The 11,904-nt window shown below is 39.2% G+C and overlaps 1 pseudogene; it reads right to left on the bottom strand.

Annotated features, from left to right (window-relative positions):
* Positions 1-3,981: 3,981 nt before the first annotated feature.
* Positions 3,982-5,245, bottom strand: LOC108370050 (60S ribosomal protein L7-like; annotated as a pseudogene).
* Positions 5,246-11,904: the final 6,659 nt, after the last annotated feature.

Genomic DNA, 11,904 nt, shown 5'->3' with positions numbered 1-11,904 from the left:
TACACCCTGGTTGATCGTTTCAGTTTTGATAGATATGTTTTGATCCCTGGCGCTAGCTTAGAGGTGCATGTATTCTTCGATGCAAGTTTTTTAGCATATGGCGTGTGCGTATACGTGCGTGCTGAGAAAGATGGAACCGTCCACACAAATCTTCTTTGCTCCAGGTCCCGCGTTGCACCACTAAAGACGCTGACTATACCAAAACTCGAGCTTTCAGCAGCCTTTCTGTTAGCCGAGGTAGTATCCAACATCTCTAAACAAAATATTTTTAAAGGTGAATTTCGTTGTGGGTCCGATTCGACCATAGTTCTGTCATGGTTACGTGATGAACTATCCAACTTTAATACTTTTGTGTCAAATCGAATCAGCAACATCCAAACTCTGACTAAGGGCATGAGTTGGCGGCACGTTCCCTCAGAGGTTAATCCCGCGGATATTCTGTCAAGGGGAACAAGCCCTAGAGAGCTACTGAATTTGCCTCTTTGGAAGCACAGGCCAGACTTTCTTCGTGAAGCCCATCACAAATGGCCAGCTCGTCCCACTATGCTGCGAGACTTGCCGGATCGACGAAAACGTGCGCTGGTCTCGGTGGTAAGCGTAGATCTCACACTTAGCTACAAATGTCTTAACACGTTTAAGAGGCTACAACGAGTTTATGCGTACGTCTATCGATTTTCGAGGCCTGTCGGTACCAAATATTCTGGACCACTAAACACAAAGGAAATCCAGCACGGAACCTTTCTAATTCTTCGCATGATGCCGAGAGCAAGCCTACACAAGAAGTATCGGCTTTTGGACGCCGGAAATGAAGTGGAAGGTTCATCGGACATTCGATCACTAAATCCATTTATCGATCAGCATGGGTTGATTAGAGTTGGCGGCAGGCTGCAGCACTCCACATTGGGGTTTGAGGCGAAGCACCCCATCATTTTACCCAAGCGACATCCGGTAACGGATTCAATAATCAACCATTTTCATCAGCAAATGCTCCACGCGGGGCCCCAATCATTACTGGCATCTATACGGTTGCAGTATTGGCCCATTGGGGCAGAAAACCCGTTTAGAGTGTGGTTGATAAATGCATCCGCTGTTTTCGTGCCAAGCCTAAATTGATGAAGCACATTATCGGAAGTTTACCATCAGAAAGGGTGAACCCGGGTAGGACATTTTTAACTACGGGAGTGGACTTTTGCGGGCCGTTCATTATCAATCTGAAGTGCGAAACCGCCCTCCAATAAAATGCTACGTTAGCCTGTTTATATGCTTTACAACCAAGGCCATCCATCTGGAGTTGGTCAAAGATTTGTCCACACAATCGTTTCTAGCTGCCTTGAAAAGATTCGTGTATACGCGTGGAAGCCGTCAAACATGGTCTGACAACGCGACCAACTTTCTGGGTGCCAAAACCGAGTTAAAGGAACTAAAGGCGCTTTTTCTAAACGCCTCTCGTATGAAAGAAATACACGATCACTGCTTGAACAACGGTATTGATTGGAAATTTATTCCTGCGCGCTCTCCGCACTTTGGGGGCCTTTGGGAGGCCTCGATTAAACTAACGAAATTTCACCTAACGGGCTCCTCCACATTAAATTTTGAGGAATTTCGAACCCTAATATGTCAAATTTCTGCAATCATAAATTCGCGTCCATTATGTCCCATTTCAGAAAATGCTGATGATCTCGAAGTGCTGACTCCAGCCCATTTCCTGATTGGTGAACAGTTTACTTCTATCGCAGAACCCGACGTTACTACTTTAAACATTGGTCGCCTTAATCGATGGCAGAGAGTGTGCTACATGCAGCAGCAATTTTGGAAGAAATGGCAGACGGATTATTTGACTCTCCTTCAGCAACGGCATAAGTGGCATGGCTCCTCACCGAATCTGCGCGTTGGGGCTATGGTCCTAATTAATTACGAAAATCAACCCCCATTGAAGGGGCCCTTGGCGAGAGTCTTGGAAACGATCCCTGGTGACGACGGTGTAGTTCGAGTCGCGCTTTCAAAAACCGCCCAGGGAACCTAAAAAAGGGCGCTGACGAAACTATGCCTCCTGCCGATTTCAGATAATGTGGTTGAAGGCTGAAGCATTCAACGGGAGGAGGATGTTGTTAATCTGGCAGCACCGATTACTTACTGCTGATTTTTTATTCTATTGCTTTGCTTGTTCGTTCGTTATTCTTTCGACTTGTCAATTCCTACACGAGGAAAACGCTAATAAAATTTATCACTTAACCGCATTTTGTGTTGCGCATTTCTTTTTTAACCGACTTCCAAAAAAGGAGGAGGTTATTAGTTCGTCGGAATATTATTATTTATTTTTTTTTTTTTATGTATGTTACCGCATAACTTTGGACCTCGTCAACCGATTTCGATAATTGCATCGGAAAGCTAGTGTCTCAGAGGTAGTCCCATACTAATCTGGTTGAGATCCGATCCGTGGATCATGAGATATATATATATATATTTTTTTTTTATATGGGAGTTGAAGTCGGGTTTTTGTTTGCTAAAAATTACTTGTTATTAATATAAAATTATTGGGAGCATCCTTGCATACCACGTTATTTAAGGTCGTTAAAAACGCTTAACGAATTAACACTTATCATGAGTTTAATTTTCTCGAGCCGGGTCACCTTTTCACTTTTGTTTCCGTGTATTCACTAAAGGCAAGTATGCAGCTCTCAAGAAAACGGTCAAGAAAAAAATTGCCATTATTTCGTGTTTGTGTCCAAGGAATTTTGACATCTGATACTTCACAGCCTGTTGCCTCACTCTTTCCTCAAGAAATAATGGAACGGACATATATTTCTGTTGCAAACATGGGTTGCCTTGCGCTCTTGTTTCCCAAAAAACTTTAGAAAACCGTAGTAGAATGCGTATCAAATTTCTTAAGAGCTGCGTAATGCCTCATGGAAATTTGACTGAAGAAAATTTCTTAGCCACTTCTTGTACGTCATTTTATATGCAATTTTTGCTTTTCTTGAGAGCTGCATACTGGCCTTAAGGTTGGGTGAAAATATTTCCGGCGAAATTTTGTTTGGTCGAAACTCACGATTAGGCTATTTGTAAAAAGTATCGTTAATTAATACAAAATTGTATGTATGTCATTAAAACTGACTGCAACATTTTTGACAAAGGTCGTATACGACAAAATTTTATTAAACTCATAAATGGTTGACACTAAACTCAAAAATAAGATAATTTATAATTTAAGAATTTCGTGAACTAGTACATAGCATTCTTCGACAATTTGGAGAAAATCTGTAGTCGTGTTTCTGAGAAATTGCATTCCAAACTTCCATCGTGATTTCCCGAAACCTGCCGAAAGTAACATGCAACAATCTTTTATCCAGGCGACTATATAACATTAAGCTAAAATATGCATCTAAATAAATTATAATTGTCATTATTTTCGCAGTTGAAGTATATGCAAGACGAGTAACAGGTAAATACATACATACATATGTAAGTATACCTAAATTAACACGTTGATCTTGTATATTTATCTCTCTCTAACGCATTCATTCTATATACGCCAGGACCAACGCCCGACGCAGTTATGTCTGTATTTAATAACGGCTCTGTGACAAAATATTCAAGAAATATGTTCGTAGATTTTATTTACTTCATTTCATACATTAACATTGATCTGTTTTTTTTTAATAAATACTTACGCTTAACCAACTTTTAGTTGTTCGGATCTAATTTTGGAACGCTTCATGAAACATTTTCATAGACGGTAAATGCAACCCTGGGTGCATCATTAATGAGCTTAAAAACCAAAATAAATAATTTAATTTGTGGATTGGAGTCTTTTGAAATGGCCTTTAGAGACGGCAATGGAATTTCGCATTATTCAAGGAATTGTGAATATAAATAAGCTGCCGTCCATTTGGCATATTTGCGGTTTAGACCGTCAGAAAGTTACAAAAAAAAACATTATTTTCTATTATTATTATATATTTTTGAAATAAAAACACTCCACCTTGTACACCAAAAAATTTCTTTAAACCATCTTGCGCAGCAGTTTGTTGATCTTATCTTCACGGTTACCGAAATCACCAACCTCAACGTAGTGATTAGCCTTCTTGCGCCAGCCACCGGTTGGTGTTGAGCTTAATGGCCACAGGAAGTTGGAGGCTTTTTTGAAGTGGGATCCAACAGTGAATATTTCGTGCGCCAAATAATCAACGCACTGAATATCGTGCGCTTTGCGTAATTTGCGTTTGATCACAAATTTTTTAAGAGATTGGAACACATTGATGGTTGTGCTTGACAATTCCACGTTTGTAGATCAATTCCGAACTGATTTAAGATTTGGATAACCCCATGTGATATAGGGTTCGGCATTGCGTAGCATATTAGGTTCTTTCCCTAACAATCCGGACCGGATCCGGTAATTAGAGCATAAGCGAAAAGTTTGCTCTCAAAAATAGAACATAATCCAGAAGTACGGGAACGCAAAAAACCACATTTCGTGCCCAGAATTTGAGAAACAGCTGAATCGCGTTGTTTTTGTTTTTTTCACTTAAATGTAAACTTTTGGAAATTGAATTTTTGTTTCTAAATTTGATTTTAAGTATATAAAGATTGAAAATACACCAACAGGCCATTCACTATTCCTTAACAGCACCAAGTAAATGCAGGCAACATGTAAACACAAAACAGCTGATATGCACTTTAACATTTTATCCATTTTTACCCGGAGAAAAAGTCCGGGCTGTTTGTAGCGGGAAGAAGAAGACACTTACGATCCAATATGTTCCAATTTTTGCTCTCTATTACCCATTTTGTTGAGTACGGGAATGATTTCTGGGCTATTTTTGGCAACCTATTAATGGTTCAATTTGCTGAACAAACCGTGGTTAATGTGGCGAAAACGGAACAACAGTAAAACTTTACGCACTTTTAGGGCAACTTTGTTGATACCGCGGATGCAGATCACAAAAGCCAATTTGTCTTCTGCAGGCACGTTGAATGGGCCGCGTTTCTTTGCAAGACGGCGCAACTTATTCTGACGGCGTCAATCACGGAGATATTTTGCTTGATATTTCTCAGCATACACCAAGTTTTCACGTTTGCGGAGTGCAATCCCAGCAGAGCGCTTTAGTTTACGCTTGATCAGGGCAGCTCGTTTGCTGACCTGCTTCTTGCTGAACTTCAGCTTCGACTCGGGGACAGCAGGCAGCTTCCTGGAAGGTTGTTTGCCCTTTGCTACTGGCTTCTTAACGGCCGTGGGGGCAGTCATATTAACTTGTAACTTAGCACGTTGAGAAGGCGAAAAAAAAGTTCGCCAAATGTTTGGAGCACATCTTAAATAACGCCACTCGATTTATAACATTTCTATTAAACACAATATCATTTAATTAAATACTTTTTTAATACATAGATATGCTGCAACCAGGCACTTACTTTCCCAAATTCCATCTTGCTTATCGGCATAATTTTCCAAATGTGCATGCGCTGCTACTTCATACTAATAACTTCATTTTCCAACTGCGCCTTTTTTGTTGCCTCAACATATCCCAAAAAGACATAAAATTTACATTAAACAATTGATATCGCAAAAATTAGCAACTAAAATACTCCCTTCATTATGTTTTGTTGTCAAACTTCTGAGAAATGTGAATTCACCACGATGCAATACAGAAAGAACAAGGGTCAGGGATGTAATTTTAAGTGGAACTATTATTCAGTGGCAATGCGCACGGCGTCCCGAGTAGCAAAATTAATTTGTATCAAATATAACACTAAACGGTGGTCCCAATACATTTTTTAATATTATTAAATAATCAGAGTACATACATTATATGGAATTTCTTTCAAAAATTAATTCACTATATGCATATTTTTATACCTTTCATGAGCATGAAATGGTATTATAACTTTGGTCTGATGTTTGCAAGTACCAGAATAAGAAGAGATAGACCCATTAAAATGTATACTTAAATGATCAGAACGTCGAGCTGAGTCGATTTAGCTGTCCGTCTGTCTGTCTGTCTGTCTGTCTGTCTGTCCGTCTGTTTGTATGCAATCTAGTCTCTCAGTTTTCGAGATATCCGGATGAAATTTGGTAGGTCGGTGTATTTTTATAATGTATTAATCATTTGTCGGAGCCGGAAGAATCGGACCACTATAACATATAGCTCCGGTATAACTGATTGTTCAGATATGAGATTTTTCGTTATAACTTCTCCATTTATGCAGCTAAGAACATGAAATTTTGCAATACTTCCACCCATTATCAACAGAGAACTAAGAGGGAGAATTACAAAGATCGGGTCACTATAACCTATAGCTCCCGTACTACTGATTGTTCAGATATAAGATTTTTCGTTATAACTCCTCCATTTAAGTAGATAGTAACATGAAATTTTGAACTGTTGTCACTCATTATCAAGAGAATACTTTCAGTGAAAATGGCGAAAATCGGGTCGCTATAACCTATAGCCTCCATACAACTGATTGTTCAGATATGAGATTTTTTGCCATTACTTCTCCATTTGTGCAGCTAGGAACATTAAAATTCTCACCGTTTTCACTCATTATTAACAGAATATTTACAGTGAAAATAACAAAGATCGGGTCACTATAACATATATCTCCCATTCAACTGATTGTTCAGTTATGAGAATTTTCATTATGACTCCTCGATTTATGCAGCTAGGAACATGAAATTTTGCAATACTTCCAACGATTATCAACAGAATTCTTACAGTGAAAATAACAAAGATCGGGTCACTTTTACATATAGCTCCCATACAACTGATTGTTCAGATATGAGATTTTTTGCCATTACTTCTCCATTTGTGCAGCTAGGAACATGAAAATTCTCACCGTTTTCACTCATTATTAACAGAATATTTACAGTGAAAATAACAAAGATCGGGTCACTATAACATATATCTCCCATTCAACTGATTGTTCAGTTATGAGAATTTTCGTTATGACTCCTCGATTTATGCAGCTAGGATCATGAAATTTTGCAATACTTCCAACGAATATCAACGGAATTCTTACAGTGAAAATAACAATGATCGGGTCACTTTTACATATAGCTCCCATACAACTGATTGTTCAGATATGAGATTCTTTGTTATATCTTCTAAATATATGCAGCTAGAAACATGATATTTCGCACTATTTTCACTCATTATCAACAGATAGTTTACAGTAAAATTAACAAAGATCGGGTCACTGTAACTTATATATTGCCTCCATATAACTGATTGTTCAGATATGGGGTTTTAATGTAAAACTAATTTATTTGGACAGCTAACACCGATAAATTTCGTAAGCTATTGTATAAATAATAATACAAAGTCTACTGAGAAAATTGTCAAAATCTATGCTTATAAGCCTTATCTCGTATACCATTGATTGTTCCTATACCAGTTTTTCGATATATCTCCTTTATGTAGGAAGCTAAACCCATTAAATTGTGTTACCGGTTTACATACCGATCACTTAACAGTGAAAATCACTTTGATTGGTGCTATATAAGGTATATCTTCCATACCTCTGATTGTTTAGATAAGATATTTTATATATATGTAACTCCTCTATCTATGTGTGCTGTGAATATATACATTTTTTCAAATGCAGTAATCTGTTAAAATAAAGTTTTCAGATGTTCATGAAAGGTATGAAGCCTTCGGCATAGCCGAAGACAGCGCTGCTCTTACTTGTTTTTTTTTTAATATTTCTTAAGTTTCTTTCATTGGTGCCGAAGAAGTTGTGTGCTACCTAAAACTTCACCTCTGGAAACTATATCCCCATAAAGGACTTCACCACAGTGTTTTTACTGGATATACTGAGGTAAGCACGGAGTCATCGAGGCGGCTTCGGCCGCGTAACCTTGAGCGCCCTTGGTTCTTCCTACGGGAAAGCCCGAGAGGTTGAATGGGCCTTTGAAAGGGAAATACCCCTCGCACAGACCCCAATCCCACTATTTTCATAAAACCGGTCTGAGTGGACAGGAGACTAACCCTCCTGCCCACTTGTGGTCTGATTATGCATACTTCGCGTAACTTCTCAAAACTTCGAATAACCTTCAAACTGTAATTTCGTATGATCTTTATATGTATTTTGTATGTATTCCATTACCCAGAAATTAGCAGAACTTTTAAAAACTTAACGATCTGTTTAGTTTAGATTTTGCTTCACATTTTTTTAAGTTAAATTTTTATTGCACTGGTACAAATGGCTGCGCGAAGTTATGCAAAGTATGCATAATCAGACCTTTAGATTGCCGCGTGGCGAGCGGGCATTGTGCGGCGAGTAAAACCGCCTCACAATGCCACGACTGAATACATACTGTCCCACCTCCATGGGTAAGCACGGGGCGAATCGAGACGGCTTAGGCCGCGTAACCTTGAGCGCCCCTGGCTCTGCCTGCGAGAGGGGCCGACAGTTTTCGGGAACATACTAACGACCAGCTTCCGTAGGTGACTGTTTCGGACCGCCAATACCAACTACCGCCCCCTGGGCCAAGATTACAGCGAAGAACCGCCACCGATCGTCACCAACGAGGACCGCTATCCGTGCCTTTGATATCCAGGGCCGTTGTCATTTATCAAGGCCTAGCAGATCTTCGCGATCACTGGGCCGCCTTATGGGACCGCTAGTCTAATTATCGTCATACAGGGCCGCTGTCACCGCCACCACCTATTAGGGCCGCCTTCGTCATCATCGAGGGCCGCCGACATCATTGCCGCCCTAGGCCAGACCGCTACCGAGGACCGCTAAGCACCGTCTATAAGGACCGCCCACATCATCGCCATCCAGGGCCGTAGTCACCGGCATAGCAAAACGGGCCCATCGATACCATCCCCACTAGGTGAGATCGCTACCGCCCTCGCCACTATTTGGGCCACCGTCAACATCACCGCAGGGCCATCACCACTACTACAAGGGGCTGCTACTGCCGTCACAATCAACACCGCTGCTCGCATTGGCTGCAGCACCAGTGCTGTGGGCGTTTACCATCCTTACGCTCGCTACCGCCCTCCGCTCTCACTGTCACCTTCATTAATCACCGACCCGTCACTGCTCTCACCATCACCGTTATCGTCACTAAAGTAAATTATTTAGGGTATTCACAGTTTACTTCTAAAGTTAAAAGGTGGCAACTTTAACAAGATAACACACACGAACTGTGAGCAACCCTTATGTTTAGATAAAGTATTAAGTTGATCAACAATACCACGCATTGCTAGACCGTTTGCCTTTCACGCGTTTGTGTTTAGAGAGCGTCAACAAACCACATACATATTTCTCTCTATTCTCTCTTCTCTTTTTTATACTCAACTAGCACAGCGCAAAAATAAAAAAAGAACCTTTGCCAGCTTCAGGAAGGTGCAAAACGAAACTTATGTACAAGCAGCGCTGCGCCCAAAGCGAAATTCATGTATGTATGTACAAGCAGCGATAGATGCCAGTTTAACACAAAACATGAGACAAAGTCGAGTAATTTTGCCCAAAAGTGTTATCTCTAATTAGTATGGGAACCAACAACAAACAAAGTTACCACATGGTAAAATGTTTTAAAGTTACCAGGTGGCAAAATCAACACAGTAGATAATATAGAACTGTGAGCACCCTAATTGTGTTTTATTTTATTCAGTGGGGGGTTAGTGGGACCTCCGCCCAACCCTGGAGCGGCGGAGTTACCTCAGCCTTCGATAAAACCCACCTCAAAATATGTATCGCAATGGTAGACGAACAGTATTTAAGAATATCTTAGCGCGTAACTACTTTTGATAAGTGCTTATAAAGTGACATTAAAATTATATAAGAAGTTGGATGAATTATTAAAAGATGGTTATCATCGAAATGATTTCGAAAAGGCTTTATTTCTGAAATATATTTAGGAGGGCTGCCACCTGTTTAAAAAATCCAACTGAACTTAAATTAGGGAAATTTCCTAATTCAAATATGTGTTTTAAAATTTGTTAAGACATTTTTACCTTGAACACTATAAATATTTTTTAGGTGTTTTAAGAGGGTTGCCACCGGTTCAAATATTCAAATTATTTAAAAAGTCAAGTGTATTATTAAAATATGGGTGTCAATCGTATTAGGATAGAAAAGGCTTTATTTCTTAAATATATTTAGGAGGGTTGCCACGTATTCTATAAGCTGCACTAAAATTATTAAATAAGTTGATTGAATTTTTAAAGGATGGATATCAATCGAAATGGGTTTGAAAAGGCTTTCAGATAGGTTTCGCAATTCACTTCCGAGTGAATTTAAACCAAATTCGTTTCGAACACAAATTAAACTTTGTAGAAGTTTACCCGAGAATAAATTGTATGACCTGAAAAATAAAGACCTTGCCTTTTTTGGAATTAGAAACTTTTTATCGAGTGATTTAAAATTTGATAATATTAAAAACCTGCTACGCGAAACGGCTGCACAGATTTAGAAGAAATATGACACTCGAATCGCTTATACCTTGCTAATATTTGGAATAGTTTGAAGGTTTTGGAAATTCTATCTTGGGCGTTTTAACGCCGTGCGGGCTCACTAGTTAGTTGATTAATCACACAATCCGCTTTTCAGCGCTCGGCGCTAAATATAAAATAAAAGCTATAATAAGGCCAGATCAGCTATTTCCTCAAACGAAATTGCAAATTTCACATTCAGCGTGAGTTGTCACAAATAATAATAATAATAGATTGGCGCTTACACATATGTTAGTGGTTGGCCGAGCTTCTCCTCCTACTTGTGACGTGCGCCTTGATATTGTCACACAAAGCGGAGGGACCTACAGTTTTACGCCGACTCCGAACGGCGATTGTATTTTTATGATAAGCTGTTTTTCATGGCAGAAATACACTCGGAGGTTTACCATTGCCTGCCGAGGGACGACCGCTGTTAAGAAAAAACCTTTTTTCCCGGGTGCTGCGGAGTGGAAGTGCGCACTGCTTACCACTACACCACAGCGGCCGAGTTGTCACAAATGGGTGTTTAATATTGGCAATTGTTCAATATGCTACAACAAAATCGATAACAATAAAAAGTGTTCCACATCAAAATTAAAGGTCTAATTTCATAACCTACTTATCACGTGTTTCGACGCATTTACATGATAGCGCACAAAAAATTTACTTGAAAGGAAAAAATCGCCAAGTTGGCGCAAAATCGCCCAGTCTGGACATTCTGATCGAAAGCTGTAAAAAAATTGTGTATACATGAGTATGGATTGCAGATCAAAAGTGTTTAGCAATAAAAAGCAAATTGGGCGGCTAGTACAGCGTATGCAGGACTATCGGGACTTGGCTAAAGGGATTTGCGGCAAGACTGGGGAAAAACCCTGATGGGAAGCCATAGCAGTAGAACTAAACAGCATATAACTCCGGCTACGCCATCCACAGTGTTTTTGAGCAGAACTAACATCATAATTTACAAAAATCATACATATACATATTTTACGCACAGACGTTCTTGCATAGCTCACTGATAAACAAAAAATTTTCAAGTAAAAGTGTCACCGTTTTTGAAATATTTACATTTTTTCGAATTTAAAAAAAAAAACGTGCCTTTTCATGTGTTTTCTTTAACTGCAACTACAAACCGGGCAATACTTAGTAAATTTTTTATGTAAAATACTTCCAGATAGTTGCCTCTCCATACTTAAATGCAATGTAGTTAAAATATATTAAGGAACCATCATAAAATTAGGACCATTTCTGGATTTTTAACTTTTTGATATTTTCTTCCTCAACTTTGACTATCTCGGGTGAAAAAAATGTACTGAGCTATAACTTTACATTACATAAAAAAATTGCTCATTTAATAAAGATTTCAGAAAGGTGCCACACTTCCTGTTTTGAATAGAAAAAAAAGTTATAGCCGCTTTTGTGGGTAAAGGACTGAGACACGCTAGAATGTATTTAATAGATT

This window comes from Rhagoletis zephyria, unplaced genomic scaffold (assembly GCF_001687245.7).
Source record: "Rhagoletis zephyria isolate East Lansing unplaced genomic scaffold, Rhagoletis_zephyria_1.1 Rzeph_scaffold_03979, whole genome shotgun sequence".
NCBI classification, from domain to species: domain Eukaryota; kingdom Metazoa; phylum Arthropoda; class Insecta; order Diptera; family Tephritidae; genus Rhagoletis; species Rhagoletis zephyria.
The sequence above is the reverse complement of the archived record's forward strand: the minus strand, read 5'-3'. Positions and strand labels throughout refer to the sequence as shown.